The following is a 17638-nucleotide window of genomic DNA, read 5'->3' as shown; positions in this document are numbered from 1 at the left end:
AAATGCCCTCAACTCCCTGCTCGGCCAAGAAAGGGTCCGCTCTGGGTGCTGATGAGGACCGTGGAGCAGCCATGGCCATCCCATGGGCCGCAGACTGCATGCGTGGCCTGGGGGTTACTTAAAAATAAGGACCCACTGCCCACCCCACTTCCCACACGTGCACACAGCAGTCTGCAGGAGTCGCTCCAGGAGGGCCCGGCGCCCTGGACATTCACGCTGCCCGGCGATCCTCACGGACACACATGTTCAGAAAACACCACAATTATTGGTGAGACACTGAACACACGAATGGACAGCGGCCAGACTGCTCTTGAGCACAGAGCCCTGACCACCACCTGCAGCCGCCCAGGCAGCCGAGCCTTCATCCCAGGAACCGGGGGGCAGCAGCCTGCTCTCTGCGCTCAGACCTGCAGGACGTCAGGCCTCGGTCTCCAGGACAGCCCAGGAGTGAACAGCCACCCGTGCATCGCCCCAAACCTCCGGGCCTGGTCAGCAACTGCCGGCTTCACTGATTTCGTCCCCACTACGGATTTAGGATGGACCAGAGAGAGCCCAATGCGCTCCCAGCAATCATGGACACCCCGCCTCCCCAGGACCCCATCAGGTGCCCCCGAGCCCCCCCGTCCTATAAAGAAGCTTTCTATACATAGGAAACATTTTAACCTATCAACATGGATGTTATATAATATCTTTACATTACACATATACGTTATAGACACGTCTAGGACATACGATGTACGCACACAGTAACAACTCACATTGCGCATGCAACAGCACAGCAAAGGCGCCCCGGAGCCCTGGCGGCAGCAGCTGCGGATAATCAGCCTTGGTTCTTCCCTTTAGGGCGATATTCATTTCCACACTGTTTTAGGAGACATGAGTTTTGTGACAATAACTCACAATCACGGTCACAACCAACCCCAAATATGCCTTCAGTCCTGGACACAACAGGGACAAAGGGGAAGCTGGCAAGCATCCAGCATAAGGTGGAGGGGGACAAGGGCTGGGAGGTGGGTCACCTGAAGAAATAGGCAGAGACGGGCAGACCAAGGGCCCCCAGAACCCCAGAGCAGCAGGTCTGCAGGGAGCTCCCTCCCAGCAATTGTAGAACCCAGTGCTAGAAGATGGATGTAGACAGTGGCCCTGTCCGCGCGGCCTCATCCTCCTGGACCTGTCACACAGCTGGGACTGCACGAACCGGAGAAGGGCACCCTGAACCACACCACGAAGACAATCGGTGCGTTTCCTTGAGATTTGGAGCGAGGGGCCAGCCAGGGGTCCTTGGCGCAGCGCTGGGTGGGATGGAGCAGCCTCCTGCATCCAAATATCAGGAGCTTCCCCGGGACCCCAACCTGGGCGACTCGGGAAGCCAGCACGGGCTCCTCCTGACCGCACCCCCTGCTCCCCTTACGAGTTCATACATGTCCAGGCCCCTGGGAGCGTCAGTCGCCCTGAAATCGGGAAAGGTGCTCCCGCAAGCAGACCTCACAGGCAGAGCTGGCGTGGCTGAGCTGGCCTGGTGCCCATGGAAGCAGCAGAGAGGGGGCCACGGCGGGAATGAGAGCTGGTGGGCCGAGGCTCATGGCGACCATCGGCTCTGAGGTGGCCTCTGCAGCGGCCTGGAGTGAGGGGCGGAATGGAGGCAAGGCTGGGGGTGGGGCAGATGCTGTCCAGACAGGTGAGGTGAGGTGAGGTGAGGAATGAGGGCTGCCAGGTCTCGGGCGGGGCGGGAGTCTTATCTCTGCTCGGCAGGGCGTGCAGAGACGCATGATGCCTCGACTCTGACATCCCAGTTCGGGCCAGGGCCAGAGAAAGTCTTCTGTGAACACCTTCAAAGCATCTCTCTGTTCTGTGACCACAGGGCGACTGTTCCTGAAAGCCAGCCCCAGAGCCCCACTCGACAGGTCACAGCATCTCAGCACGAGTTCACAGCCTCACCGGCTTTCCCACAAGAAAGGGTTTGTCTGAAAGAATGGGACCTTCAGAGCCGGATAGGGACATGTGTGTGGATCCTGATAAAGCCCAGTGGTTTGAATGCCCAAATTGCGTGATTGTGCCCTCTCCCACCAAAGCAGCCAGCCCCCTACGTGGACCTGGGGATGGCAGTGGCCTGGTGCCTGAAAACCCTGTCATGATCCCAAGAAGGACTGCTCATCCTCCACACCAGCCCCACCGCCATAACCAGGGGCAGACAGCACGGGGACCAGGAGGGGTACCGAGCACCCCAACTCAATACTCCGTGTGCTGATTTGTCTTGCCAGAACCCTGGGCATAGCAGGGGGACCTGGACTCTATGGGCCTAAGACCCACTAGCCAGGACACTGTCAGAGGTTTTGTCACACACTTTAACGTTGGTGATGATGAAGAAATGAAATGTAATAAGAAAAGTCAATATTGGGGGGAATATGAAGAAGTCATTTAGTTTAAAACAAATTCAGCCTGACCTTGTTTTTCCAGAAAGGCCTGACGTGACCTGTTGAGCATGCATTGTCTGTCTGCCATAAACATGGTCAATGACCCAAAGCCAAGAATGATGCCCTTAAAGACAGGGATTACGCCTCACGCCCATATCAGCATTTCTTTCTGGACAAGCATTTCTTCCCAGAAACTAAACATTCCTTCCCAGAAGCTAAGAATTCATTTCTGATCTACTGTGCTCATCTCGTGGCCACTGACCTGTTGTGCTAGGATAACATCTCGTGACTGTGGTATGAGGGATATTCCTGTCCTGTGTGATGTATGTCCCTTGTTCCAGCATGGTATATAACCGTTCTGTACACCCTGCTTCTTCAGAACGCTACCTTCATTGGGGATGGTCACTCTCCTGGGTTATAGACCTCAAAACTGGCTCATATAATAGACTCACCCCAATTTGATTTATGGATTGATGATGGATTCTTTGCATTGACATTTCTTGGCGTATTCAGCAGGATTTCAGAGAATCCCTCATGAGACCACCTGGAATCTACTTTGCACCTGTGTTTGGTACAAGCAGGGGCCCATTCTACCACACCCCCCACCTAGCTTCACTGCATTCTTCAGGTGACCCTGGTGAGTTCTCCTGAATCCCATGCCTCCTTATTTTAAGTCAATCGTCCAGAATTTTAAGTGAGTTCTTTCAGTCTTAGGACTAGGTCTCTTACAAGGGGTATCAGTTCATTTCCTAGGAAAGAGAAACCTAGGGAGAATGTCCTCGGCCCGGGCAGCCTAGGGGGACTTTGGAGTAAATGGGGCAGGCTGACCTTTTTAATTTGGCTTTAAATTGAATTTAATAAAGAATTACCTCTACAAAGCCTCAAAAAACTGATAGAGAAATCAGAGTCTGAACTTGTTCAGCTCCGAAAAGAAGGGACACCAGCTCCTTCCAGCAAAAGTTGTTCTCAGGGGACTGAGAACCTAATGGCAGTGTCAGAGGATCAATCCTCCTGCCACGTCGCCGTCCCACAGGGAACTCCGTTGTGATCGTTCACATTAATTAATTCAAGGCTCCTCCAGGGGTGCGCACGTAAGCGTTGCTTGTCCGACGCTCCGAGCACCCACAGCAGGTTTAGAGGACGGCAGAAGAAATTAAGGCACGTAAGAGGGTGTTCAATATCATTTTAGAAGCGACACTCGCAAACAGCTCATTTCTGAGCCACCACACTGTCCCCAGAATGTGTTCAGACTTTACAGTAAAACAGAACTAAAATTAAAATGGAAGTCACGCTTCTAAAAGCCAACGAATTCCCAAATGGGCAGCCTCCCCTTGGAACTCCGGCTGGCTTTGTACTGATGCTGGTTAAGTGCTTAACAAAATAGGAATAACTGTAAATGGCTGGCCAGATAACTCGGGATAATTTAAAATTACAATGGCCACGTTGGAGCTTCTTGAGCTTCTAAAACTTGTCCTTTTTTGCACTGGGTTTAAGAGCCATGGAACAGAGAAATCTTTAATCTTTAAAGAGTTAAGCGTGTCACCTTCTGGCACCATTGCTCAAAAATTAAGGTTCAAGAAGCCATAAATATTTACAAAGAACAGCAAAATCTTACTAACCTTTTTTTGATCCTGAGGGCTTGTCTTGATCATCGTCAGTGAGGGTCCCAAATTATGGCCAGACAAATAAGCGTTTGCACCCCATTTTGAGTTCAGAGATGGTGGGACAGAAATACAGGATGCACTCCATTTGTAGCTTAGGGTCCCAGCAAACCGCCACCAGCCTCAGGGGAATTACATTGGCCATCAAAAGGAACGTTCCAATTAGATAAGATCATTTAAAAAGTGCTCTTTAAAGCAAAGATGTCAAAATTCCAAAATAACCTTCTTGAAAGTTTTGATCCAAAAAGCTAAAAAAAATAAGCTTGGGGCGGGCCATCTGGCCCTCTGGCCAGGTTAGTGCACTCACATCAGCAGCCCAGGGTTCCCTGGTTCAGATCCTGGGCGCAGACGTAAGCACCACTCATCAAGCCATTCTGTGGCAGCATCCCACGTAGAAGAACCAGAATGACTTGCAGCGGGGATGCACGACTCTGTTCTGGGGCTTGGGGAGAAACAAAAGGGAGAAAAATAGGGAGACTAGCAATGGATGTTCGCTCATGGACAATCTTCAAAAGAAAAAGCTTCTTAGGTCATGGCTTTACAGACACCCCCATAATCTACCTTCAAAGGAGGGCCCAATATGAGCCCCTCCAAGAGTTAATAAGACACAGAGATTTTCTGGGAAACTGCTACATTAAGGTTTTTGGGTTTTGGGGGCATTTTTTAAAATTTTTTTATTGTGGTAACATTGGTTTATAACATTATATAAGTTACGGATGTGCATCATTATATTTTGATTCCTGTGTAGACTACATCATGTTCACCATCCAAAGACTAATCACAATCCATCACCACACGTGTGCCTGATCACCCCTTTCGTCCTCCCCCCTCCCCCTTCCCCTCTGGTAACCACCAATCCAATCTCTGTCTCTATGTGATTGTTTGCAATTGTTTTTATCTTCCACTTATGAGTGAGATCATGTGGTATTTGACTTTCTCCCTCTGACTTATTTCACTTAGCATAATACCCTCAAGGTCCATCCATGTTGTCACAAATGGCTGTATTTCATCATTTCTTGTGGCTGAGTAGTATTCCATTGTGTACATATACGACATTTTCTTTATCCATTAGTCCCTTGATGGGCACCTACGTTCCTTGCAAGTCTTAGCTATTGTGAATAATGCTGCAATGAACATAGGGGTGCAGGTATCTTTACGCATTCTTGTTTTCATGTTCTTTGGATAAATACCCAGCAGTGGGATAGCTGGATTATATGGTAGATCTGTTCTTAATTTTCTGAGCAATCACCATACTGTTTTCCATAGTGGCTGCACCAGTTTGCACTCCCATCAGCAGTGTATGAGAGTTCCCTTCTCTCCACATCCTCTCCAACACTTGTTGTTTCCTGTCTTGTTAATTATAGCCATTCTGACCAGAGTGAGGTGATATCTCATTGTAGTTTTGCTTTGCATTTCCCTGATAGTTAACGCTGCTGAATATCCCTTCATGTGCCTGTTGGCCATCTGTATATCTTCTTCCGAGAAATGTCTGTTCAGATCTTTTGCCCATTTTTTAATTGGGTTGTTAGTTTTTTGTTGTTGAGATGTATGAGTTCTTTGTATATTTTGGAGATTAACCACTTATCAGATATATATGGTTTGCTAATATCTTGTCCTAATTGTTAGGTTGTCTTTTGTCTTGTTTATGGTTTCCTTTGCTGTGCAGAACCTTTTTAGTTTGATGTAGTCCCATTTGTTTATTTTTTCCATTGTTTCCCTTCCCTGGTAGACATGGTACTTGAAAATATGCTGCTCAGACTGATGTTAAAGAATGTACTGCCTATGTTTTCTTCTAGAAGTTTAATGGTTTGAGGTCTTACACTCAAGTCTTTAATCCATTTTGAGTTAATTTTTGTGTATGGTGTAAGATAATGGTCTACTTTCATTCTTTTGTGTGTGGCTGTCCAGTTTTCCCAACACCATTTATGGAAGAGACTTTCCTTTCTCCATTGTATGTTCTTGGCTCCCTTGTCGAAAATTAACTGTCCATAGATGCGTGGGTTTATTTCTGGGCTCTCAATTCTGTTCCATTGATCTATGTTTCTGTTTTTGTGCCAGTACCATGCCATTTTGGTTACTATAACTTTGTAGTATATTTTGCAATTAGGGAGTGTGATACCTCCAACTTTGTTCTTTTTTCTCAAGATTCCTCTGGCTATTCGGGGTCTTTTGTTGTTCCATATAAATTTTAGGATTCTTTGTTCTATTTCTGTAAAAATGTTGTTGGAACTTTGATAGGGGTACATTGAATCTGTAGATTGCTTAGGAAGCATGGACATTTTAACTATGTTAATTCTTCCAATCCAAGAGCATGGAATAGCTTTCCATTTCTTTGTGTGTTCTTCAATTTCTTTAAACAATGTTTTATAGTTTTCAGTGCATATATCTTTCACCTCTTTGGTTAAGTTTATTCCTAGATATTATATTCTTTTTGTTTTAATTGTAAATGGGATTGTATTCTTAATTTCTTTTTCTGCTACTTCATTTTAATGTATAAAAACACAACTGATTTTTGTATGTTGATTGTGTATCTTGCAACTTGGTTGTATTCATTTATTATTTCTACAAATTTTTTCATGGATTCTTTAGGATTTTCTTGATGTATAATCATATCACCTGCAAATAGTGACAATTTTACTTCTTCTTTTCCAGTTTGGATCCCTTTTATTCCTTTTTCTTGCCTGATTGCTCTGGCTAAGACTTTCAGTACTATGTTAAATAAGAGTGGTGAAAGTGGGCATTGTGTTTTGATATTGGCCTGTAATTTTCTTTTTTTGTGTTGTCCTTGTCTGGCTTTGGTATCAGGATGATGTTGGCTTCGCAGAAGGAGTTGGGGAGCCTCCCCTCCTCTTCAGTTTTTTGGAAGAGTTTGAGAAGGATGGGTATTAAGTCTTCTTTGAATGTTTGGTAGAATTCACCAGGGAAGCCCTCTGGTCCTGGACTTTTATTTTTTGGGAGGTTTTTGATTGCTGTTTCAATCTGCTTACTGGTGATTAGTCTATTCAAATTCTATATTTCTTCTTCATTCAGTTTTGGAAGGTTGTACATTTCTAAGAATTTTCCGTTTCTTCTAGATTATCCAATTTGTTGGCATATAGATTTTCATAGTATTCTCTTAAAATCCTCTGTATTTCTGAGGTGTCCATTGTAATTTCTCCTCTTTCACTTCTGATTTTATTTATTTGAGACTTCTCTCGTTTTTTCTTGGTGAGTCTAGCTAAAGGTTTGTCAATTTTGTTTATCTCTTCAAAGAACCAGCTCTTGGTTTCATTGATTTTTTTTCTAGTGTTTTTTTATTCTCTATTTCATTTATTTCTGCTCTGATTTTTATTATTTCCTTCCTTCTACTGATTTTGGGCTTTGTCTGTTCTTCTTTTTCCAGTTCCTTTAGGTGCACTGTTAGATTGTTTATTTGGGACATTTCTTGTTAGTTGAGGTAGGTCAGAATTGCTATACACTTCCCTCTTAGAACCACTTTTGCTGTATCCTACAGATTTTGGCATGTCATATTTTCATTTTCATTTGTCTCTAGGTAATTTTTTATTTCTCCTTTGATTTCTTCATTGGCCCAATCCTTGTTCAGTAGAATTTTGTTTAATCTCCACCTATTTGTGGCTTTTCTGCTTTTCTTCCTATAGTTGATTTCTAGTTTCATACCTTTGTGGTGAGAAAAGATGCTTGGTATTATTTCAATCTTCTTAAATTTATTGAGACTTGTTTTGTGGCCTAATCTGTGATCAGTCCTGGAGAATGTTCCATATGTATTTGAAAAGAGTGTATACTCTGTGGTTTTTGGATGGAATGTTCTATATATATCTACTAAGTCCATCTGGTCAAGTGTGTCATTTAAGGTCAATGTTTCCTTATTGATCTTCTGTTTGGGTGATCTATCCATTGGTGTAAGTGGAGTGTTAAAGTCCCCTACTATTATTGTGTCACTGTCTATTTCTCCTTTTATGTCTGTTAATAATTGCTTTATATATTTAGGTGTTCCTATGTTGGGAGCATAGATATTTACAGGTGTTATATCCTCTTGTTGGATTGTTCCCTTTATCATTATGTAGTGCCTTTCTTTGTCTCTTGAAGCAGTTTTTGTTTTAAAGTCTATTTCATCTGATATGACTATTGCTACCCCAGCTTTCTCTTCTTTGTCATTTGCATGGAGTATCTTTTTTCATCCCTTCACTTGCAGTTTGTGAGTATCTTTAGTTCTGAAGTGTGTCACTTGTATGCAGCAAATATATAGGTCTTGTTTTTTTAACTAATTGGCCACCCTATGTCTTTGGATTGGAACATTAAGTCCATTGACATTTAAAGTGGCTATTGATAAATATGTACTTATTGTCATTTTGTTACTTTTCTTTCTGGGTGTTTTACTAGTTCTTCTCTGTTCTTTTCTTCTTCCCTTGTGGTTTGGTGGCTTTCTTCAGTATTGTGTTTGGGTTCTTTTCTCTTAATTTTTTGTGTATTTATTATAGGTTTCTGATTTGTGATTACCATGAGGTTCATATATAATAATCTATGTATATAGCAATCTATATTGGGTTGATGGTCTCTTTAGTTTGACCTCTCACTTAAAACTCTACTCTTTTACTCCCCTCCTCCCACATTTTATGCTTTTCATATCATATCTAACCTCTTATTTTGTGTGTGTGTATCCATTACCTTCTTATCATTGAAATAGGTAATTTTAGTATTTTTGTTTTTTGACCTCCATATTATCTTCATAGGAGGTTTATCTGCTTCCTTTATTGTATTTTGGCCTTTAGCAGTGGTTTTATTGTCTTTTTTTTTAATTTTCTTATTCCTATTTGTGTTCTTCTCTTTCTAACTTAAATAAGTCCCTTTAGCATTTCCTGTAAAACTGATTTCTTGGTGATAAACTCCTTTAATTTTTGCTTGTCTGGGAAACTCTTTATCTCTCCTTCCATTCTGAGTGATAACCTTGCCGGGTAGAGTATTCTTGGCTGTGGGTTTTTTCCTTTCAGCACTTTAAATACATTGTGCCACTCCCTTCTAGCCTACAAGGTGTCAGCTGACAGCCTTATGTGGTTTCCTTTGTATGTCAGTTGTTGCCTTTCTCTTGTGGCTTTTAGGATTCTCTCTTTATCTTTAATTTTGGACATTTTAACTACAATGTGTCTTGGTGTGGGCCTCTTTAGGTTTATCTTGTTTGGTGTTCTCTGTGCTTCCTGTACTTAGATGTCTCTTTCCTTCCTTAGGTTAGGAAAGTTTTCAGCTATTATTTCTTCAAATAGATTCTCTGCCCCTTTGTTTCTCTCTTCTCCTTCTGGGACACCTATAATTAGAATGTTAGTGTGTTTGATGTTGTCCCAGAGGTCCCTTATACTGTTCTCGTTCTTTTTCACTCTTTTTTCTTTTATCTGTTCAGCTTAGGTGATTTCCTCTAGTCTTTCATCCAGCTTGCTGATCCATTCTTCTGTGTCATCTATTCTGCTATTGAGTTCCCCTAGGTGAATTTTTCATTTCCAATATTGTATTCTTCATTTCTGATTGGTTCTTTTTTATATTTTCCAATTCTTTGTTGACATTCTCTCTGTGTTCACATAATCTTCTCCCAAGATCATTGAGCATCTTTATGACTTTTTGTTTGAACTCTTTGTCAAGTAGATTATTTATTTCTGCTTTATTTAGTTCTTTTTCTAGGGTTTTGTCCTGTTCCCTTGCTTGGAAGATATTCCTTTGCCTCTTCATTTTGTCTCTTTCTCTGTGCTTATATCTATGTATTAGGTGGGTCAGCTATGTCTCCTGATCTAGGAGAAGTGGCCTTATGTATGAGATGCCTTTTGAGGCCAAGCAGTGTGCTTCCCTCTCATCACCAGTCCCAAATGTTCCAGGAGCGACCACTGTGTGGGCTACATGTGTCCTTCTATGGTGGCAGTGTTGCTCTTGCTGCAGGTGCCCAGAGAGTCTAGTCTGTCCCCCTGGCTGGCTGGTTGTAACTCCCAACTGTGTATGGCTGCTATGGATCCTTCAGTCACTTTGTCAGGTTTGGGGAGCCCCATCACAGTTAGCTTCAAGGTCTAATAGCGTGTTCCTGTTGCAGTTTTTCTAAGTGAGTAGGTTCCCAGTGTGGCTGGTTCCTAGGCTCAGGAGCTTACAATTGCTGTAGGCCTCTGGCCTGCAAGACTGTTGTGAGCTCTCTTAGGACTGCAGCTGAGTAGGACTGACCCCAGGCATGGGAGCACCCACTTGTTTCAGGTTTTGGAAGGTGGGGCCAGTCTCCTATGTGGCTGTTTGTGAAGCACAGGTCTTCTGTTTCTCATAAGCCCCACAGCCCACAGGTCCACACACACTGTCAACACAGTCCTGGCCCGTGCACACATCCCAGCCCCCTGGACTGGACCCAGTCACCTCACTACAGAGGCCCTCACACACTCCACCCAATGCCTCACTAACCCCAATGCTCCTCACACATGCCCTGCCCTGCAGAATGGAACCACTTGCCTGCCTACAGTGAACCCAGGCACCTAGTCTATGCAGGTTGAAAAGTTGCCCAAGGGCTTGCTGTTGGGTGGGGCCAGTCCCTATATGGGCAGCCTACCCTGGGTGAACTGGTCTAAATCAGCACTCTAATGGGTGTGGCAGACCTCTGGGCTAACAGGCCCAGGGAAGAACTCCAACGCAGTCTGCCAGCTTGTATGTCAGCACACCTGTACTAGGTCACAATAATTGCTGCCACCAATGTCTCAGTCCCTGGAGAGGTCTCACCTCTCACCAAGATGCACCCAGAGCCTATCAAGTGAGTCTCTTTTCACCAAAGGACTGTGCACCTTTCTTTCTGGTGATTTTAGGTTGTTCCAAAGCTGGCGAACTTGTGTGTGGGCCCTTTAAGGGCAGCTTTTTTACACTTATGTCTGACAGCTTTTCTGAGGTATTCCACATTGTAGTTAACAGCCAGCTAAGCCAGATATTATGAGAGCCATTTCAGTTGTGCTGAATCTGAAGGATGCTTATAGTGGTAGCACACCCCATTCAAGTACCTGACTCCTCCAGAGAAGGTTGCACACCTTAGGGTTACTCCAACCCGGCTGTGAAGCTGCATGGCTCACGAAGGTGGCCTTTTCCTCTCCAGAAGGAATTTCTGCCTCTTCTGCCTCAGTCAGGACTGACCCTTGTTGCAGGGGTTCTTTTTATCCAGTTTTCACTTCTCTCTCAGGGTAATTGTTCCAAAAATAGTTGTAGCTTGGTTGTGTTCATGGGAGGAGGTGAGTTCAGAGTCTGCCTACACTGCCATCTTGACACCAACCTCTACATTAAAGATTAATGGAGTTGTTCAATACTGCCAAGAATAGTTACTGTTTGTCTTGGCTGAAACCTGATAAGATATTTGAAAGGATTTGGCCACTTATCATGCGAAATTTGGCCCAACTGGAAGCTGACACTCAGAGCCTGATAGGAATTTTTTTTACAAACATTCTTCCCTAAGTCAAAATAAAACTAAGCACCCAGAGGGAGAGAAGCAAATTAAGGGTGACATACTTGGACAGGTAGATAAACCTATAATGTCATTTAAGTTACAACCCAAATTCTGAGGAATTAAGAGCAACTGTCCTTAACTTACAAATCTTTGCAAAACTGGAAATGCAGCTCTAGAGGCAGTTCAGATTCCACCAATTTCCTTTATCTCGAAAAGCTTGTAAACTCACCAGGAACTGTTATCGAGTCCATCACCAATTCCTAAGACGGAAGAAGAAAAAAGGAAAATCAAGAGAAAAATAGCTATAGAAGTGCTTTTGCCCAATATCTATCATCTTAAGTGTCTTCTCCACAATATATTTCTAGAAAAATCTTAAAACAAAATTTGGATTCAATTATTCTTTCATAACTAGTGAGCTTTGTATTACTGTACCTGATTCACAGCAGTAATTGTAAAACAGTATCTATCAAATCTTTGTGTATCTGTGTCTATATATGTGTTATATATATGTGATAGTTTTACCTCCGGATGGTATAATTTCTAAAAGAGCTCTAGTTGATTAACTTAAAGTAAACACTTAAAGATAGCAATGCATGCCTCACAACCCGTATCAGCATTTCTTTATAGGGAAGCATTTCTTCCAAGAAACTACGGATTCATTACTGACCTACTGTGCTCATCTCCTGACCACTCACCTGCTGTACTAGCAAAAAACCTTGTGACTGTAGACAAAGGGTATCCCTGTCCTATGTGATGTATGTCCCTTGGGCCAGGATGTTATACAACCACTCTGTACACCTCACTTCTTCGGAATGCTTCTCTCCTAGGTGAAGGTCATTCTCCCAGGCTATATAGACTTCAGATTGGCTCATATAATTAATTCGCCCCAATTTTATTTATAGATTGATTATTTATTATTTGCGTCAACAATTCTTGATGTAGTCAGCAGAATTTCAGAAAAACCAACAGGACGCCAGCTGGAATCTACATTGAACCAGTCTTCGGAACAAACAGGGGCCCATGGGATCCCAACAGCTGCCATCTTAAGTGTCTTCTCCACAAATATTAGTAGAAAAAGCTGAAAACAAAATTTGGATTCGTTACTTTTCTGTAACTGGTGAATTTTGCCTTACTGTACCTGACTTACAGGAATAATTTTGTAAAATAGCTGTGGAGTCTCTGTGTATGTGTGTCTATATATATGTTATCTATGTGTGATAATTTTATTTCCAGATGGTATAATTTATATAAAAGCTCTGGTTGATTAGCTTAAAGTAAGTGCTGATATATATGTCATGGAAACTAACCCAAACATCTTTCGACTTAATCTGATATAAAACAATCTTTGGTAAATGAAGTCTTATTTAAGTTTTTTGGTTTTATTTAAATAAACATTTCCAGAGTTTTCATCATTAAGTATGATACTGACATGTTGTCCTTCTTACAAAATTTGTCAGCAAAAAAATACTTAGAATAGCTGACTTTGCCTAGTGTCTCATGAAGTTTTGTAGGCAATTTAAATATAATTATTAGGAACAAGTAAGCTAAATAGTCTTGAAAAATATGAATTTTTAAGTGAACATTTTAACAGTAATTATGTGTTTTGGTGTATGTACCTAAAATAACTTCAAAACCTTTGGTAGCTTGAAGACTTAGAATTTTGCTAAACTAAATGATAAAATTCATTGAGTAACTAGATCATTTCCACATAATAAAAGATATTAGACTAATTACTAAATATACATTTATCTACCTTTGGGTTCTTATTTCAGAGAAACTAGAAAAATGCTTGGGTTTACTCACAAAATGATTTGTGCCACACAGAAATTTTCTACAAGAAAGCACATGTTACTAGACAGTATTTGTGGGTCTGCCAATACACAGGATGCCAGAATAAAAAATTAGGGAAAGAAAGGTGTATGTTTTCAGCAAAGGAGATATAAGGAATAGAGATATTTTTGTTTGTTTTCTTAAGAAAGATAAATTTGTCCTAAAGTACTGGGAAGGAGGAAAGAAGGCATGGGGAAAATTCTCAAAGTAAAAACAAAGTTATAGAAGGTTTGTGGGAAAAGAGGCGTGGGCAGAGAGTTTGTGCATTGTCAATTTGGCTAAGATTAAAATGAATTTAAGTAAATAAGTTTTAATTTCAAAAGTAAGCTGGTGCAAAAATTAGAATTTGGTTTTCTTTCTCTTAACAGAATAATTTTCTTGGGCTTCTGCTCTGCTCTTCATAAAGAGGTTGTGAAAGGTTTTTCTTTACTTTTGAGCAGTGTGCCAGAAGGGAAAGGATTTTATGTCTTATCAAGAGGAGTTTCCTGCATTGTTTCTGTCAGGTCTTTAATCACAGCAGCTAAAGTTTTTCTTAAATTTACTTAATTTTCTGTATTTGCCTGAAAATCTTTAATTGTCACCATGGTTAAATGGATAACTAAGGATTGTTTCACAGTGACATATGGTCCTATTTGACCAAGTATTTTTAAACCTTTTGATATTTTTGACAAGCTTTCCCAAAACCCAAATCCTAAATGAAGTCTTTCTTTTGACATGAAAGGAACTGCAAATTTTCAGCAGGACCCTGGGCCTTCAGCAGAGACGATATATTAGAAAACTCATCAGGTCTAAAAACACAGCATTCAGTTTGAATGACTTCACATGTCCCACCTTGGGATGCTGTTAGACTATCTAAGGCCATTCTAATGGGAAGGACAGCCTTTCTCACTAAAGACATTTGAGTATTTAATAAGGGTATTCCTGCCTGACTATCATAAAGGGGTTGTTGAATAAATTTAGTCGGAGCCTCTATATGTGATATGACATCTTCTAGTCCCAAGGAAGGAACAAATATAGTGGCTAAGCGGTCACGCCAGTGAATCTCTGAATGAGCCCTTCTGGCCTTAATGCAAGGAACATTGGCAACAGGCGTTAGCTCAGGGTCAGTCCTTCCCTGCCTCCAAGCAAAGTCCAGGGTGCAGTGTCCTAGCCATCCAGGCAGGAGCCAAGACCAGAGGTTTGTTCCACACAACCATCGAGTTCCATTAGGAGCCACCCAAGGAACGCCTGGCCATTGAGACCAGTCTGTTTCAAAGCATTCAGTTTCTTTATGTATGATAGTATTCTGACATGACTTGGGGGATATTCACCCTATTTTTGTGTAAAACTTCTCATAATTCTCACCATAATCTCTGGGGTTTTTTTGTTTACTTGCAAATTATTGGGATAATTGGATGGTCTGAGTAACAGAAGAAGAGTAGCCATGCCCTGTATCATTAGTAGTTTGGGCTATCGGCCATGTTTCAGGATCGAAATTAGTAATGTTAGATAAACTGCGAACACTGGACTAGATCTTTCCCTCATAATGATCTGCTTTAAGGCTTTTCAATCATAGCTTGAAAGAGAGAAACCCACCACGGTAACCCAGAGGCACTAGAAGGGAGAAGTTGGCCACATATCCAACAACTGGACAGATTTTTGAGTGTAGCAAAGGAATGTGCCCATTGTAAAAAGATATTGCCATCAGAGGCCCATTCAGATGCGGACTGAAAAAACAAATGCACAACAGGAAAACCTTAAATGACATTTTTGTGGTTAATTAAAGGTTTTGTAATTAAGTTCAAATCCATCTTATAGAATTGGGAGGGAAAGTAAAGTATTATCGTAGGTAAAAATGTAAAGCAACCTAGAAATTGAATATTGCAGCGATTACATAGCGTTTGAGCGTTATGAAGATCTAAATGAGGAGACGTAAAGTTGGGAACACAGACCTGGTCTAGAGTCTTGCAACAGCTCTCTGCAAATATGCGTCTTCTTTTCATCCTGGTTTGGAGACATTTGTCTTGGTCACCTGAAGTCGGGTGTCAGAGATAGGAACTGACACCCACGCAGCTGGAGAAGCCCTTTGTTTAAAATGAGAACTGTGAATCCATGAGTCTATGCATCTTAATTTTGTAGTGCATGGATTGGTTAAGAGTACCTGGTGTGGTCCTTTCCACCCGGGTTGCAAAAGGTCTTTCATCAGGTGTCTTTTCCAATAAAGAAAACCTCCAGGTTGTAGCCCATGATCCTTAAGATCTTCATCTCCTGGGAGCTTCGTCTCCCACTGTGAAAGGAGTCAACTACCAACCTTTCATTTCTTTTAAGTGTCTGAATGAGACCTTGACAATAATGCAAGATATCTCCCTTGAGCAAAGTTGGTTCATACATTCCCTCTTCTAATTGCATAGATCATCCTGTTATTGTTTCAAAAGGAGGCAGCCGATGTTTCCCAAAGTGTGTAAATCTAAGGTTGAGGAGCTCCAGCGGAAGAGCTTTTGGCCATGAGAGATGAAATGTTTCTGAAAACTTTGCCGTTTGAGTTTTGATTGTGCCTTCAGTTAAAATGTTGCATTATTGGGCCAAATATCGCAAATAGATTTCATTATTTGTCTGGTGACACGGGTTCCCTGGTCACTGTGTAACTCGGTAGGAATTCCCCAAACAGGAGCTATACTTTGCAATAATAATTTATCTACTGTTAAAGCCGTTGCTCTTCTACAAGGAAAAGCCCCAACTCAATGTGAGAACACACAGATCATCACTAAGACATTTACATCCTGGAGATGGTGGCATCTGAACAAAGTCCAATGGCCATACCTCAGAGGGTCCCTTAGGAAGGGGAAAGTTTGTTTGTACCCCAGGAAGCGGTGTCCCTGGATTATGCTCTGTGTACATTGCACAACGAGCATGGCTTTATGAGCCACAGTGGGAGAAAGTTTCCAAAAGTATTGTTTTCCCCATGAAATCATCTTTTCAGGTGCCCCATGGCTAATTGATGTAGATGCTGGAGCAGTGGCAATTGTGCTCCAATAGGCACTATGGATTTTTTTATCGGGCCCAAAAGACATCTGCATGGTCCTGTAAAAATTCTCTCTTTGCATGTTTGTTTCTCTTCTTCTGCGATTTCTTCAGGCTGTAGAAGGAAATCCTTTACTGGTTTAGCAGAGATAATGGAAAGTAGTGGGCACTCTTGAGCTCGTACAGGATGTCCAGCCTGGTAATGTCCCTGCTCATCCTCTAAGTAAGAGCCATCTGTAAACCAAATTAGATAACAAAATACAGCATGGTCGTTTTCTCCTTACACATTTACAGCCAGAAATATTTATTAAATAACTGTGCTTACACTCACATGCTGAGTCATAGTGCTGGAGGCAAGGTAGCAGGGTTCAGATAATGACTAAAATTACAAGTGATAGCATTAGCCCAGGACATAGCAGAAATTTTTTCAAAAAATTCATGTAATTTCTAAAACACTTATATTAATAGCAATATACATGCAAGGATATTCATAAAGGATGCTTAGCATCACTTATTTGACAACGTGTCCCTTAAGAACAATGCTCTTAAAAACATGCCCCCCAATATCAGCATTTCTTTATAGATAATCATTTCTTCCCAGAAACTAAGCATTCCTGACTGACCTTCTGCGCTCATCTGGTGACCACTGCCCTGCCGTATTGGGAAAACATCTTGTGACTGTAGTAAAAGGGATGTTCCTGTAATACGTGAGGTATGTCCCTTGTTCCAAGACAATATATAACCACGCTGTACACCCGGCTTCTCCGGAGTGCTTCCTTCCATGGGGAAGGTCGTTCTCCTGGGCTATGTTGTACTTAAATTGGCTCATATAATAAACTCTCCCCAATTTGGATTTATACATTGACTATGGATTACTGCATCAAATTTCCTGACCAGAAATTATGGAGGTGAACGTGCTTCTTAGGCAACCACAGGGATGCTCACAGCTTGCAAAGCTGGTGACCAGTTGTCCATGTCACAAACTCAAGGTTGGGCTGCCTTAAGTGGGAGAGATAGCAGAGCTATGTTGGCACTGAGGAGAAGAGGCCGGGCCAGAGCAGCCGGGAGTGTGCAGTGGATTATCATGAATTCATCCCTGGAGGGACCAGAGGGCACTCCCTTCACCAAGGCTGCGGCCGACGGCATTTTCTGGGTGTCCACAGCAACATTCCCAGGACCACAGGCTCCTCCATCACATGGTCCTGCCCCATGCAGAGGTTCACTTCCCTCACCAGACCTCACGGTACCTATGTGACGGCCTCCATGGGGACAGGGCCACTGAGGGACCACTG

General features: G+C 42.4%; 1 long non-coding RNA gene across 1 annotated transcript; it reads right to left on the bottom strand.

Moving 5' to 3' along the window:
* Positions 1-4033: 4033 nt before the first annotated feature.
* LOC138920577 (uncharacterized) lies at positions 4034-16580 on the bottom strand. The gene is made up of 4 exons (XR_011431992.1): positions 15278-16580; positions 12212-12594; positions 11661-11776; positions 4034-4517 (listed from the first exon to the last, which is right to left on the bottom strand). It is a non-coding gene; the product is annotated as an uncharacterized lncRNA (long non-coding RNA).
* Between the last annotated feature and the right edge of the window lie 1058 nt (positions 16581-17638).

Source organism: Equus caballus, chromosome 24 (genome assembly GCF_041296265.1).
Source record: "Equus caballus isolate H_3958 breed thoroughbred chromosome 24, TB-T2T, whole genome shotgun sequence".
NCBI classification, from domain to species: domain Eukaryota; kingdom Metazoa; phylum Chordata; class Mammalia; order Perissodactyla; family Equidae; genus Equus; species Equus caballus.
Note: the sequence above shows the minus strand (reverse complement) of the source record. Positions and strands in the feature narration are given on the sequence as shown.